Below are 19,986 nucleotides of genomic sequence, written 5' to 3'. Positions count from 1 at the left end.
TAAAGAATCTTTATTAGTTCTGTTAACAATTTATTGTCTTTTTAAAAAAATGTGTCAATGCAATATGGCGTTGCTATAACAATGCCCGTTTCTAAGGCGTCCTTTTCGAATGAATGAAACGGATATTCACAACTACAACTTTTTATAATAAATTAATGCAATTACTGCAAATTCATACTTAAAATATAGTTTAATATTAAAGATGAATATCTATTTGGTTCTTATTATTAAATATAGCTCTTAATTAATTACAATTGAATTACTTAAAAAATAATATAATATTTTTATTACATAGTCCGTTATGACACATTACAGGTGGCGCTACAAGACGAATCCAAATTAAGTTTTACTTACATAATAAAATATAAACATTAAAATGATAATTGACAATATACTTGCTGACTCTGTTGCCGAAGTGGTACTTCAGGGTATGGAACTATTCATTCCGTATTCTGCGGTCCCCATCGGTGGCAAGTCCCAGCCCTGGTTTGGTCGTTTCTGCAAAACGGCTTCACGCAGAAAATGGGAACGCTACCAAGACTGGGCTAACGCATCAGCGTCTCGTGATGTAAATACCAGCGCAATCAGAAAGGAATATAACTCTGCCTCTAGGTCCTTCAAAAACGTGATTGCTAAGGCGAAGATGGAGTACATTGGCAGAATTGGCGAGAGACTGGTGCGCCTCCCTTCAGGAACACGTGCGTTCTGGTCTCTCGCCAAGGCTGTCTTAGGGAATTTCTGTCAGCCTTCCTTACCATCTCTGCACAAGGACGGTGAGTCATTGGCCCATACAGCGAAGGAGAAGGCTGATCTTTTAGGCTCTCTCTTCGCAGCGAACTCGACTCTGGATGACCGAGGAAAGTCACCACCAACAATCCCGCGGTGTGATACCACGATGCCGGAGGTTAAATTCCGGCAAAGTGCAGTTCGTAAAGCACTTCTTTCCTTGGATATTCATAAGTCGAGTGGACCCGATGGCATCCCTCCAATCGTGCTACGGACTTGTGCTCCCGAGTTGGCGCCGGTCTTAACGCGTCTTTTCCGGCAATCCTATGCATTCGGCGTCGTCCCGAACTCCTGGAAGACTGCTTTGGTGCATCCGATCCCTAAAAAGGGCAACCGCTCAGACCCATCCAATTATAGGCCTATAGCCATCACCTCCTTGTTCTCCAAGGTAATGGAGTCCATTATAAACTGCCAGCTCCTGCGGTACCTAGAGGAGTACCAGCTGATTAGCGACCGCCAGTACGGTTTCCGTCGGGGTCGCTCAGCCGGTGATCTTCTAGTTTACCTTACTCATAGATGGGCGGAAGCAGTTGAGAGCAAAGGGGAGGCATTAGCAGCCAGTCTGGACATAGCGAAGGCCTTCGATCGCGTGTGGCACAAAGCGCTTCTTTCGAAGCTTCCTTCCTATGGGCTTCCCGGGAAATTATGCAATTGGATTACCAGTTTTTTGGCAGATCGGAGCATCAAGGTCGTTGTCGACGGTGCATGCTCTGACTTAAAATTCGTCAATGCTGGTGTTCCACAAGGCTGCGTTCTATCACCCACTCTGTTTCTTCTGCATATAAATGACTTGTTGCAAATCAGTAACATTCATTGCTATGCAGACGACAGCACCGTAGACACCTCATACACCGGCCGTGCTAATATTTCTCGGGAAAACGTCGAAGAAAACCGGAACAAACTTGTATCTGAAATCGAGTCTTCGTTAAACAAAGTCTCGAACTGGGGTCGGCTAAACCTAGTTCACTTCAACCCCAAAAAGACACAAGTTTGCGCGTTAACTGCTAAAAAAACACCATTTGTCGTATCTCCACGATTCGAGAACATTCCGTTAGCCGCTACAGCTAGTATCGGAATACTTGGCGTTGATGTTTCGAGTCTCGTTCAGTTCCGCGGTCAATTGGAAGGCAAAGCCAAATTGGCATCAAAAAAGCTTGGTGTGCTCAGCAAGGCAAGACAGTATTTCACGTCGGCCCATCGTCTAAGACTATACAAGGCGCAAATTCGGCCTCACATGGAATACTGCTCGCACCTCTGGGCGGGTGCTCCCCAGTACCAGCTCCTTCCATTTGACCAAATCCAACGTAGAGCGGCTCGAATTATCGACGATCAAGCCCTTTCCGATCTGCTTGATCCTTTGGCTTTGCGTAGAGATGTTGGATCGCTCTGCATCTTCTACAGAATTTATCACGGGGAATGTTCCGAGGAATTGTTCGGATTAATCCCGGCTGCTGAATTTCACCTTCGGACATCTCGTCAAAATTCCAAATATCACCCGCACCACCTAGATGTCCGAAAATCCACAACAGCGCGATTTTTAAGACATTTTCTGCCTCGCACAACCACTCTGTGGAACCAGCTTTCGCCGGCGGTTTTTCCGAACCGATACGACTTGGGAACCTTCAAGAAAAGAGCGTACTCTTTCCTGAAAGGCCGGCAACGCACCTGCAAGCCCCCCGGTGTTGCAGATGTCCATGGGCGGTGGTAGTCACTTTCCATCAGGTGAGCCTCCTGCTCGTTTGCCACCTTATGACATAAAAAAAAAAAAAAAAACTTATAATTATTATTTTATATTATTAATATTTTAAACCATTGCCGATAAATGGCGACTTGCGCCCATATATACGATAAAGTTATATGTTATATGAATAATAAAAGATACGCCGTATTTGTTTAGCTTTATTTAATTACCCAAGCGAAGCGGATTTTCATCCAGTATTCATTAAAACGACCGATAATCGTAGCTAAAATACTATCCTAACCATGGTCGTGATGGCACAAGATTATGCGGAGCTTAACCGAAGGTCACTCATTCAAATCCGGATAATCTGCAGTTAATTTACGTGTGTTTAATTAGTTTCGATAATTCATGTTCAGCTGATGGAAAATATAATTATGAAAGCTGCATATTTCCTATCAATTTTAAAAGAAAGATTTTTTTATTAATTACACAGACTACATGATTTTATAATTAATAATAACTACCCACCACACTTTATATAACCACACAGGTTTTTCTTTTACAATGTTATTTTTTTAATTTTATAATCCAATATTGTCACCTGAAATAATTTTGAGCCTAACGAAGACACGACCCATTCATGTACCTCATCCATATTTAAATATCACCGAAAGATACATTATACTGCATTATACATAACCCGCATAAATTCAGAAGGTTATTCATCTCGTAGAATTTATAAGCATGTGTTGTTGGTTTTACGACCCACCTCAACCGTACAGTTAGCGTCGTAACATTGGAATCGGTCGTAAAGGTGACTCGCCTTCTGCGGGCCTATGATATCCTGGTACTTCATAAAGATTTATAGGTAGTTATGATTTTATTCGCTTTTATATAAAGATATATAAGTGAATGAGGTCATATAGCTAATTTTATTTGTACCGAATAGATTCATAAAATTATATGTTATCTAATTTGTATAAAATAAGTAGGTATAATATAAAAATATACTGTAATACAATTAACTGTGCACATCATTAAAATGTCAATATCACAATCGGTCCTGATCTCTTGGGCTATTTTCGTTCTCACTCCTAACATATTTTTATCGAATGTCATTCTATGCCAAAAAAATAAAAAGTGTAAAACTTGCAATACGAACTTCTCACGGTGAATATTATTCCAGAAATTTCTTTAGCACGAAATTAAAATTATAACCATCATACGAAAAATTTTATCCAAATGAATTTGTAGCATTTTATCAGGTTCGTTAAACCTACATTTGCGTTGACTTTTCGATAGTACAGTCGTTTCGAAAAGTATCAATCTCTTTATTTATAATTCAATTAAAACAAGCAATAAAATTAATCAACACTGCATATAGTTCCAAAAGCAAAAACTTGGTTAATAAAAACAAAATTTTAGATATTGTACTCAATTTTTACAGCGATCATACTTCTTTATTCTTCAAGTAATAGCATCTCGTAATAATCACGATATATGAGCATAAAACGTCGACTAAAACAAAAATATATGATCGTGTTTACTCCGAACAGACGATGATGTGCGTATGCCTGTATATATATTATTAGTTATCGCGACTTTGCTCGGGTTTCACAGCTTGGTCGTTTCGGGTCAGGTATAAAAAGTAGCCTATGTCCTTTCTTGGAATATAAGCTTGCTTCATAACAAATTTCATCAAATTGGGATTAGTGGTTTGATATTGTAAAACGTAACAGACAGACGGACAAAGTTCCCTATTAAAGTAGGCTCATAAAAGCACTTTTGAATCCACATGTTACATTGTTGAATTAAATGTAAAGCTACTACCGAAATAAAAGGTTCAACCTAGACCCGGCAAGAAACTCTATATTTTATTCCACAATTTTAATTACAGAGTATGAAAATAAAGAACTTTTTTTTTTATAAATCCTGTCTAGAAATCAATAAATACTATGTCCACGCTTTTTTATGTAATTTTGTATGAAGCCTTATTTAATAATGTTTTTTTGACGTAAGCTCTAATTTTTTTAATAGGCCATTTTAAAAATAGCTGTTCAATCTTATTATAAAAACGAATACGGTGCCCCAGGAAGGATTAGTATAGATGATTGTCGTGTAGGGAATGTGTTTTTTTTTTAATTTACCCGAAGACATTGAAATGATTAATAATGCTTAGTTTTGTACGCGAGCGCTTGTTTTTGGTTTGCTTTACTTTAGTTCATTCAATAATAACCAAAATTAGCAGTGTTTCGGCAACCAGAAATAAATATTTGGTTGCTCGGAAAAGATTGGGTACTTGTATGTTATAAAAGCGTATTCAAATAACAGTCCTGTTCGTGCCATAAAATGTCCCCAACAATCGTTAGTAGGCAATATATTATTTAGATAACATTATCTAAGTGTCACATAACATTACTGTTTTGCAAGAACCACCATCAAACATGTAATAACAAAAAAAAAAAAATTTTGCTCTTATATTTAAGTACAGAGTTACTCTTTTTATCGTCAGGATATTTGTGTTCGAAATTCGAAATATATTATTGAATAAATATAACGTGTAAACATTTAATGAGTTTTGTCCGTGACATTACAATGATAACGATAAGCCTTTCTAACGAAGTCGAGACGAAATTACATTTAGTCTTCGTTATCACCCACATAATGTTCACATACTCGCTCATGTCTTCGATAACGTTTTAATTGTTATCACATAAAATATAAATATAATTCCTACAAAAGTAACTCGTAAATGGTGCTTTTGTTACGTATTCCTTAGACAGATATCAAATTAAAAAAAAGAAACTGAACGTCACGCGATGCCCGGCAAATATTATATATCGATGGGTCTTAAAATATTTTTTAACAAAATAAAAGAAATAAATATATATACAGTAGTATAAAATAAAAGTTATGTAACAACGGTAAAATAATAACGAAGTATGTGTGGTATATTCCAATGGAAGTAGGAAAAATGATAAACAAACCTTAGATTTACAATTTCTTGCGATTTACTATTATAGCTAAGTTATAATAACTTAGCTATAACTCAGCTATGTTGTGCTCTATTAAAAAGTTATGATTAATATATATTTATTTATAATACAACACTATTGCTCCTAAACCACTACTACTACATTAGCGGCCTGTAAATTTCCCACTGCTGGGCTAAGGCCTCCCGCTCCCTTTGAGGAGAAGGTATGGAGCATATTCCACCACGCTGCTCCAATGTGGGTTGCTGGAATACACATGTGGCAGAATTTCATTGAAATTAGACACATACAGGTTTCCTCACGATGTTTTCCTTCACCGCCGAGCACGAGATGAATTATAAACACAAATTAAGCACATGAAAATTCAGTTTTCTCAAACCACTTATTTCCACTTTAATTTTACTTCCAATATTCCGATAACAGTTTCGGCGACGTTAAAAACGCCATTTTTTCGCAAATCCATAGTGAATATCATAGACTAATCAAGCTCTCGGTCTGATGATATCGCGTCAATTTGCTGTCAAGAGTTGTTCATTTGGCTTTTTTCCTGTTATGGTTGGAATAGAGTATATGTGTAGAATACGTGCACAAAAGAGAAAGAAGACAGTGGCGACGTACCGTTTGACGTCACGGCATACTAGTCAGTCTCATCTCCAATAATCTGGTCAATAGATATTTGAAATAAAAAAAATCTTCATATAATGTTGTTAAATATTTATACATTTCAGACTTACAATATATTCGAACTTATTATATGTTCACATTATAGTTTTTCACTTGTAAAATGACGATTTAGAAGGGCTTGGTTTGAATTGAATTTCATTGGCTACCAGTTGTCACCCCTGTTCTAAGTGATGGTCATCAGAACTTAGACATAAAAAGTCTACGGTCTTCCTTTGGGTTCAAACTTGCATCATACCAAATTTCATGAATATCGCTTAAGTAGTTTGGCCGTTGAAACTTTCGCATTTGTAATATTAGTATACATATTTATTAGTTCAATGAAGAGCATATCGTTGAACATAGAGATCCCTATAAATTATTCCTTAAGCAATGCATATAGGGGTATTATTATTCCTGGTAAGGGACTCGGCGATCGTCACTTCCACGAATAAAAAACAATAGCAGGTTATCTGGAAACGTTACCATAACATTGTCCTTTTACATATTTATAAGGTTGAGTTTTTCTTTATCGTATTATTTCAAGTTTCGAATACTTATATATTTATATAATATACAAACAGTTTGTAAATAAAATAAATGCTTTGTGTTGTGTGTCCGATTGAGAATATTAAGGCTAAACTATCGATATAGAATCGAGCTCTCTCTATTTTGAGTCATATGAATACATGTTTAGTGATAGATTTAATGTGTAATAAATAAGTCTATATAAATAATATATATTTATATTTTATAATAAAATATATTGTTTTTTGGCAAAGGAAGAAAATATATAAATACTTTTAATACTAATAAAAGTTACGCTATGTAGTCGATTTTTTTCTGTGTAAATTAAATTATCATAAATGAAAATACTACGGAAACATGTCATAGAAAAAACACTTTTTTCTTTTGTCTTTTCGTTTTTTAATTTGTCAATAACGTACAGATTTCATATAAAATAATTGTTACCACATGAATGGTACAATTTTATTGCGATAAAGTTGCAATATGTACGTATATGTATAGCAGTTGTTACCTTCGAACACTAACCTGAAAGCATTTATGACCTTCCACAGAGACAAGAAAATGGCAGCTTGATAAATCCCCATAATGTCAGTAACAGGTGCGTTTTCATGACATTGATAGAGGATTACTTATTTCAGACACCTCTGTTCTAGGGTTTGGTCTGAGTGACAGCGGTTTCTTATTTTTTAGCGTTTAAAATATATTTTCGATAAATTACTTATCTGAAATTATCTTATCTTAAATTTGAATATCACGTCAAAATTAACAAAATTAATAACATATAAAATTACAATAATAATATAATAATTGCACCTGTTATTTTATTTATGCAAGATATTTCGAATTGCACGATATTGCACAAAATCTTACCCTCAAATAAATGATAGAAACGCAATAATAAAATTAAAAAATGAATATTAAAAATTCTTATTTCAAATTTAATCAAATAAAAACATAAAAGGATCCACTGGTACTGGCACCACACTGAGATTAGGCGAAGGCATTGCCTTGGGAGTAAAATTTAATGTTAAGGCGTATTTAAGATGCTCGCATTCGGCGACTGTTTAGTTAAATGTGCTTACCTTGTAACAGCTTAATTAAACCCACGTTTGAAAAGGGACAAATTAAGTTTCTCAACTATAATTTGGAAATATAATTCTGCTATTATTATATTGTTTTATTGCTGATCTAGTATTCCTCATCGACTTTGCTTGGGAAATTATTTATTTAATATGCTTCTTGTTTTGTCATTAATACGGACAGTGAACGGTGCCTGTTCAGAGACTGGGTGGCGACAGTTCGGCTTTATTAATGAAATTGCTTTTAAAAGTTGGCCGCAGGAACCTGCTCAGGAACTGCTCAGAATATCAACGCTGAGTGTTCCGTGACTTATTATGATGTATAATTATTTCTGAGTTTTGTGACTATTTGAAAAGAGAATAGTTTTGTGTCTGTCTCTTTATCGCGATACCTATCTACGCCCATACTATGGTGTCCGAAGATACAGACCATAGCCTATTTTAACCAAATATCTTAAATACTGATTAAAGTGTATATCGGTAGAGCATCTTATCCTCCTTGTTGCTAGTCATCAGATACTTATGGCAAGTATAACCGTATTAAGCTAAATAGTATCCCTGTATAATAGTATTTTTTAATATCTTTATAACAATTAAAAGATTCAGATAACATTATTTTATAGATTTATTGAGATTTGGACATATTGCACAAAATTAGTGATAAACACAACTTTATAGAGCCACTAGTAATAAATAAATAAATAATATTACTATTCTATAAAGTTAGTATCCATCTATTAAATTTTTATAAAGTCTGTATAGCTTTACTGCAGTAACAAAAACATTTAGAAATACATCAGCGCCAAAATAAGATCCTATCACAGTCATCACATGCCATGAGAAATGGAAACAAGCCCTTGATTACTATTACAGCGACCACAAAGTCGAAGGCAATACGGAAATTAATTAGGCAAATTGAAACACGCATCGCGGCGCTCTGTACGGACCCTGGTGAGCATCCGGTTTTCGGTGAATGCATTGGACGAAAATTTGGTTTGTGGCCAAATCATATTTAAGGATAATCCGTGTAAACGGCGGACGCTGGGACACACTTTGTTTACGATACAAGCGCGACGTATTTTGTTTATTGCTGCCTATCGGCTTACACAGTTCCCCTGAAATTGTTTTATATATTTATTATACTATATTTTAATAGTTTCGAAGCTTTTGGTCAAATTTAATAAGTTTCAATTAAGAATAAATTTTAATTGCGCTAATTCAGAGCGGATAACAATTATAACTTACTTCGTGGGGCGCCTATGCGGGTCTCCCTCCACTACCTCAAGGGGTTCCCGGAGTACTGAGAAACCCCATAGCCTCGGCGATGCTTATGGCAAGTGGAGAAAGAACGCATAGCGTCTTCACTCCGGTGTTCTACGGCGGAGCAGGTCTGCGGAGGCGAAGGACTCCTTTCAACACCTCTCGCTAGTTTGTGTGTGAGTGTGTGTGTGTGTGGGTAGGGAAAAAACTCACCATTCAGGTGCAGGAGATCTGATAACAGCGTTTTGCAGGGCATGGATCCCTATTCGGGTCAACAGAAGCTCCCTCACTCGCTCTCTCCTTGGCCAAAACTATCGCCAGCTGCAGCTCCTTTTTTAATTTTTAAGGGGTAAACATTCGTCCCACTAGGTCCGCTCTAAGTTCTGTTATTTTGGGTGACCACCAGTACAGTGAGAGGCGTGGTACCCTGCGCCTGGTCCTCGGTATAGTTGTATCGCACACCTCCTTAAAAGCCCTACATGCTCATCCAACGTATTTGCCAGCCTACCTACCTTTTTAAATAATAATAATGTTTTATAGACGAAACCAGGATTCTAAAATACTATGCGCATATTAATAATCAAAAAACTGCAACGGTTGCACTTGTGAACTTATATTTTGCATGATTATTCGAATTTCACGGCACCAAGCGAGGTCGCGGTGTTTATTGAATTTTAAAATTCGAACGTTCGAACAATTCGTTTAGACCCGAGATCGCTTAACCAGCAATTGATTGTGATCCGACCAATGAATGGCGTTCTATTATTTGACATCGTTCTAATTTTGGCGGGAAAATAGAAAATTCTCGAACGCTCTTCGAAAACTCTTGAACTAGCTCCGGTGTTTTTAATATTTTCGAAATAAAGTATTGAAAACATTTAGCGGTTAACTACTTTGAACCAGTTCCGAGATTCGAAATGTTTTTTTCACGTTTCCGATAAAATGTTCAAGGGCATTTCGAAACTTCTCGAAATTTCGAAAGGAAACGCACATAAATTAGTTATGGTGAGGAAATAAATGGGAATAAATTTCTATTTCTATTTTTGAAAGGTAGTATAGGTCCATAAAAAGTTGAATAAATAAAAGTAGGAATACTCATAATTCAAAGTCGGTTATTCTAACACAATGAAATTTTCATTGGTACGTTTGAAAATTATTTAAGCAATATGAAAAAAGCATTGCATCAAATTACATTTACAGGATTAAATTTATTTTGTGGACAATATAACAATTACAAGCTCCAAGTTGGGTTATCTATATTAATTATTTCGTGCAGGTCTACGATAGACCCAATCGAATCTTATCAACAATTATAGATCGATAAAAAATTAATACAGAAAATTCATGCTAAATTCGTATAATCGACATATTCGTTGTTAAATCCATGAAATTCAATGACAGAATTCAGATGAAATTCAGTATTTGACGTTTACGTCTGCGTTCAGAAGTGTGTTCCAAATAATAATTTCGTGCAGGGATACTGTAGTTAGTATATTTTTTATTTGTTTAGTTTCATTTATTTTACTCGAGCGAAGTCGGGTTTTAATCTAGTATGTTGTACTTTATTATCATACTTTGAAATAAAAATCGCGGAGAAGAATCAAAACTGAGTTTTTTGCCGGTTCTAGGTAGAATCTTCTTTCGAAGCCGGTTATAGCTTCAGATTGAATTCAACACTGTAACAGGGCGAATCAAAAGTTACATTGTTTCACAGGTCGCTCATACTGGAACACAATTATATTAAGTATTGCTGGTCGGTGCAACATTATATTGTGAGTTTGTACCACCAACTGCCTGAACAAGTAGAGTTGCTTAAGTAAAAAATTTCCTTACGATTAGAGGATAACTTTTACGAAGCAATGGAAGATTTATTGGTTGTAAAGTTTACTTTATATTCATTCATACTTCAAAAACAAAGAATACATAGAAGTACTTTATCGGGCCATTAAGAAGTATATACATCAACATTCGGACTTCCGAAAATCGGTCCGATTTCAGTTTACACAAGGATGACGTCATTCATTGTTCTCTGGCGTTGTAAGACGCTAGTGTAAGAGACTATTGTCTTTTCAAAAGGTGAGACTTAGTCTCGCCATAAAGTTAATGTATCTTTCCTGATACAAGGTATATGATTTCGCAGAAATTTATGCGTGACACTTTAGAAGAATAGTTTTAAATTGCATGCAGATTAAATAATAACTATTATTATGATAAATGTAATTTTTTCTTTTTTTTTCACCACTATTGAAACAGTCGCTAACAAACTGTGTACTACTTAAATTTGTAATGAAATAAACGTTGTAAATTAAGATTAGGTGAGAAGTTTTCTATTCTGTAAGTTTTGAATATGAAAACACAAAACTTTCCATATTCGGCTTAGTATTCGACAAAATGTTTTCTGTAACTTTTAGTTTTTGCACGTTGTATGCAACAAGTAAGGTATTAACTGTAAGACAATTGTATGTTCAACGGACTATTCTTAGAGGTCACAAATCGTTAAAATTCAATGTAGAAGTTTTAAATAGAAGACTAAACTACAAAGGTTGCCGAAGATTTCGTCGATTCGACTCGAAATCGATTTACTCGTTTGAAGACGATAAACTATGTATAAAGCATCACACCAACAACCACATGCACTTCAATCACTCATACACACACATACACACATACACCTACATCACACTCACACAAACACACATGCACTTTGTAATAATTATTAATTTCAGTTATCTTTTTGTTTATTTTTTATTTATATTAATTAAAAGTTTATTTATTCTTTAGTTGCTTATATAAAACACGATGTTATGGAAGAGTGGGTCCCTCTGATGTATTATGTTCACTAGAGAGACTCAACTTTAAATATGCTATGACACTGTGGTAAAGAATAAACAATTTTATTCACTAACAGTATTTAACAGTATATAACAGGTGGTGCTCGATATTTCGACATTATCTATGAATGTCTTGTTCACGAGACTGCTCCACCAAATAAAAATAAAAAAAAGACATGGTAAATATCCCGTTTTAAATACTGTTAGTAATAAAAGTAACCATGTTAATTTAAAATTTTTATTCAATTTTTTTTTTTTTTTTATTATACTTTTATAACTATTCGAGGAGTAGTTGCTTGAACGAGTTTCAAATGTAACTTTTTTTTTTTTTATTGCATTAATAAGTTCGACAATTGTGTCCGTCGTAGTGCCAATTAAAGTTTTCTACTGATTACAGCTGTACTTTATTTTTGTTCGTTTTCTGTACAATACTGAATATTCTATGGGATATTTTTTAGTTCTTTAACTATTGACTGTGGAGAAATATAAAGTTCAAATTGGGAGGTATGTAAAATATTATCTTCTTCAAAGAATATATTTAGTTTGTCATCAAAATAATACTGATCAGGTTAGAACATCAGAAAGTTTTTTAATCTTTTCCGGTTTTAAGGACTATGCGCTAAGCATTCCAAATACCAGCATAATCTGTAAAAATTTCAAGTGTCTAAATATCATGAAATACACGAATGCCTGCTGACGGATGGACAGACGGATAGAGTTTAGGGTCCGTTTTACCCTTTGGGCACGGAACCCTAAAAAAATTAATATTTTTTTATTGAATTTTAATTCATTTATTGTTAAATGTAATCTGCGATTTTCTATTATAAAATAGAATACCGTTCCGGGAAGGATGTATAACTTTGTGAAGTTGAAAACTAGCTACAATATAAAATAAAAGATTATCTAGTTACAACATAAAAGTTTCTATGAAAACAACTCCTTTCAATACGGTCTGTATTGAAAGGAGTAGTAAGTAGGTAGTAGGAGTAACAACAGTGTTCTAATAAAGAACTACATCTATAAGCACTTGGTAATATTTTATATTCATTAGCATAGTATTACCAACTTTTATTTCAGTATAACGAGTTCTATTAGAGTAATTATAGGTATTACAATTATATTCGATTATCTTAGCGAGAAAAGTTAAAGCGACTTTTCATCAATCGATTCTGAAGTAACTTGTGAGAAAGATGAAATTATTTTCTTAATTATCAATTTAGTTGATGGAACTATTCAAGATTATTTAAAAACTTAAAGCGCTAACGCTGCAATGTAATATCCGATCCCAGAATATTATTTTATGTTTCTGCGCGTGAAGGTGCTGTAATATTTTGTTACAATGGTCAGATATGTTTTTTTTTTAAATATAAATAAGTAGACGAGCGATTGGGCCACCTGATGGATAGTAATCATCACTGCCGATATACATTACATTAACAGCCTGTAAATTTCCCACTACTGGGCTAAGGCCTCCTCTCCCTTTGAAGAGAAGGTTTGGAGCATATACTACTACGCTGCTCCAATGCGGGTTGGTGGAATACACATGTGGCAGAATTTCGTTGAAATTAGACACATACAGGTCTCCTCACGATATTTTCCTTTACCGCCGAGCACGAGATGAATTATAAACACAAATTAAGTACATGAAAATTTAGTGGTGCCTGCCTGGGTTTGAACCCGAACTTATCGGTTAAGATGCAGGCGTTCTAACCACTGGGCCATCTCGGCTACAATGGTTACAATGGACAAATTTGTTTTTTTTTTTTTTAATAATATAAGTAAGCAGACGAGCGATTGGGCCACCTGATGGTTAGTGATCATCACTGCCCATAATCTGCTAATGTTTCTTACAGAGCCATTGTCTAGAAGTGATACCATTTGTCATCATGTGACCCATTTGCTCATGCGGTTATATACCTATATAATAAAAAAAATACAAATAAATATTAACCATATTTTTGATTACCTTCGTGGTCGAGTTGTGTGTACACCGGTTGTCATGGGTACCAAGGTCCCGGGTTCGATTCCCCGCCGAAACGACGTAGAAAAAATTCATTAGTCTACTTCTGATTTTCTATAACACAAGTGCTTTAGCTACTTACATTGGGATCAGAATAAAGTATGTGATATATATATATTAGAGATATATATAACCTTGGGAACTAAATATAATGTTCCTTGTGCCTGAAGTTACACTGGCTCAAACCGGATCACAACAGTACTAAGAATCGGTTTGGTAGAAAAAAATGATACGCAGCCCAGACAGGCATCAAGAAATGAGTGATCATAAGTTAAATAATTATTTATTATTAATATTTCACAAATATCAGTTATAAAACAAAGCACTATATAGTCGTGGTTTACAAAATCCGTAAGCTTAATTAATATCAATACAAGAAACATAAACAAGGAACTGAAGTTGACATTGACGTCATTATATTAAATCTACATTGAAATCGCTACACGCAATTACGTAATACTTGAGAATATCTCTACAGTTAACATAAGTAACAATTTCATAATTTTACACAATACGAGTACACTAGAATGTTAAAAAATCAACACAATGTAGTCGTTGTTTAGTACGCAATAGTACGCCTAAATTTCGGCTTTACGAAATGTATCATTCCAAAACAATATTAATGAGCCACCACGAGTAGTATTCTGTTGCGAACATAACAGCAGTGCAAAATACGTTGTCTAATACATTTATACACAGTACATGAATTTAATGTCTTGTCATATTATTTTTTTATATATGATTAGTAGAAATGCCCCAAATTAATAAAGGTATTACTAATCCTGTTTACCCTTCCTTTTATGCTTATCATTTGTGTTTGGAGTGGGTACGACAATAATAGCCCGTGAGGTCAGAATCGATCCTGCGACTTTTTACATCGCTAGGCCGCCCGTACACCATTGCTCTGTTCAGGTTTAAATTTTTCTTTATTATATATGTTTCTTATCTTAACGTTTAAAATTGTCTGTCCTTAATGACATTATAATTATCATCATCAACGCAAAACCAAAACTACTGAATCAAGAATGCTGAAACTTGGAACGTAGGTTTGTTTTATAAAGTTTTTTTTAATTTAATAGGTAGGCTAATGGGGAAATGAGCCGACGGTAAGTGGTCACCACCACCCATTGGTATTGGTGCCGTTAAAAATTATCCACCATTCTTAGTTATTTTAATAACTCTTTCCATAATCATCTCCAATGCGCCACCTACCATGGGAACTAAGTGTTATGTCTCTTGTATGTAATTGTATGAAGTATCCGCTAAGCAATGTTTTTTTTTTTGAAGAAATTTGACTTGGTAAGAATTTTGCTCGTAAGAAATCGGGGTGAGGAACTAGTATTAAAATAAGCGACCATAAAACGGACAAGAAAATGGAACACTTTTAGGATCGTTCCCGTGTTTGTCTGTGATAACATTGTAATAAATTTTATTACGATTATTAAATGTAATAGAATCGTTCGTGTACTTCAGTATTGTACGGAAGCCATCAGTCGTCACCGAAACATCCGGACACTGTCCGGACATGGCCGGTAGAATAGTTTACCGCTTGGCACCATTTTACTTCATGTGTAATTTGCAAATATATATAGCATTTATATGTAGTAATTTTAAATTCGATTTCTTTTTATGATAGCGGTACGACGAGCAAATGGGCCATCTGGTGGTAAGTGGTCACCACCATACCACCATACCACCGTAGACAATGGCGTTGTAAGAAATATTAACCATTCCTTACATCACCAATGCGCCACCAACCTTGGGAATTAAGATGTTACGACCCTTGTGCTGTAGTTACACTGGCTCACTCACCATTCAAACCGGAACACAACAATACTTAGTTACTGTTGTTTGGCGGTAGAATATCTGATGAGTGGGTTTTACCTACCCAGACAGGCTTGCACATAGCCACCAAGTATATAGTTATACTTATTATTCATACATACATATGAAATAATCATGTACAATTTTTCTTTACGCTGTATTAAAATCACTAAAAAAATACTCCAAGCTTTTTTTTCAAGCATATAATCACATACAGTATATAATGACTTATTCATTAGTTCTTTTATGTATTTACTTATGTCATGTATACATGTGTAAAGAGTAAGCTACATATATAGCTTCACAGTTGAATTGGCAGATACTTGGAAATGTATTCCACTCTTAATAAAGCACCCTTTATGCGTGTTTGGCCATCTGAGTTGCATCACACTCATTCACATCCGACAGAAGTGGTTTACTTGAACAACTTTCTGTTACAATTCCGTGACTGGAATACTAACGAAGTATCGAAAACATTGCCTAAAATTATGCGCTTCGTTACTATGTTCATATCAAATACAATTTTACTGCAATCATTATAAGGTTCATATTCCTTTGGGAATGGAACGCGTAATTTTCCCCATTCGATTTTACTTACTTATATTTGCATTGCCGTTCGTTTTCATTGGATCTTATTACGAGGTGTTAGGAGCTATTTTCTGTTTTCATAGATGTTGAAGTGTTTGGTACACTTCACACTGTCAGTAAGTTAAATTGAGGAAGGTATTATAGATTTGATTACTCTTTGGATTGCTTTCATCGCTGTCGTGAAGATGACGAGGTATTTAGCCTTTAACCGAAACGTAAAGCGCAAGAATAAACACAATAGTTTTAACAAAAAATCATTAAAATATTGAACCTACTTTAATATAATATAATGAACTAACACTTATGACGAATGTTAAACTAATTAAACAAAATATGCTGTTGTTTAAAGTTTACTTAAAATAATCTAAAATGAAAAAAAAAATATATAAACAAAAAAATAACTTGAAACTTACTTTCATGATTTATTATAAAACTTTTTTTTTACCAATAAAATGAAAACAAACAACATTTTAATATTTTTTATCATCAAACATATATCCCTTGTCAAACATATAGCTCCAATATTATGAGAATTCTATTGTGACGTGTGACAAAAAACGCGCCCTTTTCAATACTAAATAAAAAAGGGAACGACGTACAATGTTCGATTAATAAAAACTTTAAGTTAGCCGGTTAGTAAAAATACATAACCGATTAACTACTCTAGCTAGACTAGTAGTCTAGATAGACTAGTAGCTTATAAGACTGCAGATTTGGTAGTCGTGACTTCAAATATTAGGTTTGGACAAAAAAAAGTTATTGAGTATTTCGGTTGATCGGGAAATTTGTAAGTTATTAGCACGTAAGGCGTTAGGTTAGGTTAGGTTAGCTGGATTGCCATTCCATAATTATATTATTATCGATCAACAATACTTAGTACATAAGCAATGCAGTAGAATAATGGTATGGAAACAATACCTAAATTGAGACTGTCCTACAAACATGCTTCATATCTAGATTTGCAATTAATTCATTTCTGTGAGCTACAAAGATAGTAGTAATTACTAAAATAATTTATTGTTATCACTTTAGCAATTAAATCTAAAGTAAGCAGCGATCAAAAATAAATTACTGAACGCGTCTCTGAATTAAACAAGAAAAAAAAAACAATTTTTTCGTTTTAAAAAGTTGACTTGAGTTAGAAAGAAATTTTACAGAATATAAATAAACCTTGCGTTTTTCTTAGATATATTTTATTATAAAATCAAGTTCACAGAAAATAATCCTACGATACCAGTGTAAGCCTCGCGTATAGTTTCAAAACCATTACCAAATGACACACCGACCCTTCAAGAGGAACAAAATGTTATTTAACGCTTTCACGTTGATTGTGGAGGTTTTATTACGTCGGAAAAGTGTTTTATATGCTCTAGATATGTAAAATACGACTGGCAAAGACATACACTTGTAATGAAGAAATATCTATGTTTATTTTTAATTGTCTCACGAGACTGCGACAAACGAAGAGATCATTCGGTATACATACGTATACGTATGTACGTATGTGTCAAGTTTTGTTCACTACAAAATTGTAAGAATTGTTTTGTCTGTTATATTCAGTGCCCATAATATATTGAATTTTATATTCAACTAGTTGTCGCCCGCGGTTTCGCACACGTTTTAGGAATTGGTCATCAGGTAAGTATACCTATGTCCTTCCTTGGGGTTCAAGCTTGCTTCATACGAAATTTATCAAATTCGGTTCAGTATTTTGGTCGTGAACGAGTGACAGAGACAGTAACTTCCGCATGTGTAATATTAGTATAGATTACATGATTATTTATACCTATCGCAGACTATGTGTTCTATCAAAATGGTCCAAAAAAAAAAAAAGTAAAATATAATAAATATCAATTTACATCCTTTTATAAAAAATAATGTGCCATTTATTATTATCACGTTTAAATTCCAAAGAGAACTCGTACTGTATCATGCAAAACTCCAATTCCAATAGATTGACTGGAATACATTTCCTTTTACATCTGCGAGTCTATTTTTCAACCCTATTCGCATCTTGGTGTTTTTAACTGAATGCCAATTTGGCCAAGCGCCGAGTTTTTTGTCGGCTATCTGTAACGTTCGTCAAGCAGAAAATTATACCGTAAGTCTTTTTCGTTGAACCATGACGAAATTCAAGCGATGATGACAATATTTTTGTACATAAACTATCTTCAGACTATACTGTTAACAAATCCTCAGTTTTGTTTGTTACCTTTTAAACACATTTTATCGTATGGTATATCTAGTAGTCTAAATTTTAAAATCTACATGAATGTATTTGTATCATTATTTTGATGAATATCAATATCGCATCAACTTGAAACGAGTCAAGGAATTAATTGATACATTTAAAAAAAAAATTAAAAATGCATATTCCGATACGTGTAATTATCCGCGCGTTCCGACTTCTTTCGGAAAATGTAGGTTTTATCTTGAGATATTTTTATCCAATGACATACAAACATTCGCTAACCGATCGTACTATGCTAATGTGTCTTACAACAAGCACGTATCCTGTTAATATATCTCGTAATGTTTCTAAGAAGTTCGAACTGCATGTTTATAGGTAGATTCGAGATGGCCCACCCTAATTGATGATTACTTTACGAGTATTCAAACTCAGGAGAGCACTACTCAGTTACCATGTTCTTAATTGATTTTTATACTTCATTTCATGCTCAGAGGTGAAGAAAAACACCCCAGGGAAACCTGCATGTGTCTAATTTCAATGAAATTCTACCACATGTGTATCCACCGGACTAAATTAAAGCGTGGTAGAATAAGCTTCAACAGCCTTCACCTCAAAGGGAGAAGAGACCTTCGCTAAGCAGTGGAACTTATCAGGCTGTTATTTTTTTTTAATTTAGATACGTGTAAAGATATCTATAGTATATGTAAACGAAGAGTAATCAAGGTCAATGTAATTAAATACGTATATTATCATGTTCATTTAGAGTGTTACTATTTTCTAACTAATTTACTCGAACTGCTCTCGCAATCGATCTTAGCAAACAAATTCCGTTGCTGAAAAAAACCTTGGCTTAACATCTATGATTTTATAGTTTGGGAAATATAAAAGTAATAAATAATTATTTTATATTCAAAGAAGTTTCGATGTACGTGCGAAACAATAGAATTCAATTTGTCAATATAGTTATAATGAAGATTAACGAAACGAATTTATTATAATAATGAAATATAATAACGATAAAGCAAAAATAACTAGTGAGGTAATATTATTCTGTTAAGTGATATTAAATTGGCAGACTCCTTTCACATTCCCACAACCCATATCAGTTATCACGTGATTAGGGAAGGGTTTCCATTAACAGTGAATACATATAATTAGCTTGATATACTGTAACCGGAAATACCGCCAAATAGATACATAGAACCCATGTTCTTTTGTGATTTGAATCAAAGATTGCGAGCTTCAATCCGGCTTTCGTATCTTAAAAACATTAATAAATAAAACATATTATTAAACGCAAGTTTATATAGATAATGAAAAAGCGTGGAGCTAAAAAAGTCTATTATTATATTATAATTTTTAATTTAAAGTGATTAATTAGCGTTTATGTGTTCCCCCAGGGGAAGTGGGGGGAAGGAAAGTCTGATATCGGTCTCACTAGTTGGATGTTTTACTGGGATTTGAGCACAAGCCTCTTGAGTGATGAGCCTGATAACCTAGATACGATACGGCGGCAGTTAAAATATTGTTATTATACAGTCCACG

This window comes from Vanessa atalanta, chromosome 22, assembly GCF_905147765.1.
Source record: "Vanessa atalanta chromosome 22, ilVanAtal1.2, whole genome shotgun sequence".
NCBI classification, from domain to species: Eukaryota; Metazoa; Arthropoda; class Insecta; order Lepidoptera; family Nymphalidae; genus Vanessa; species Vanessa atalanta.
Note: the sequence above shows the minus strand (reverse complement) of the source record.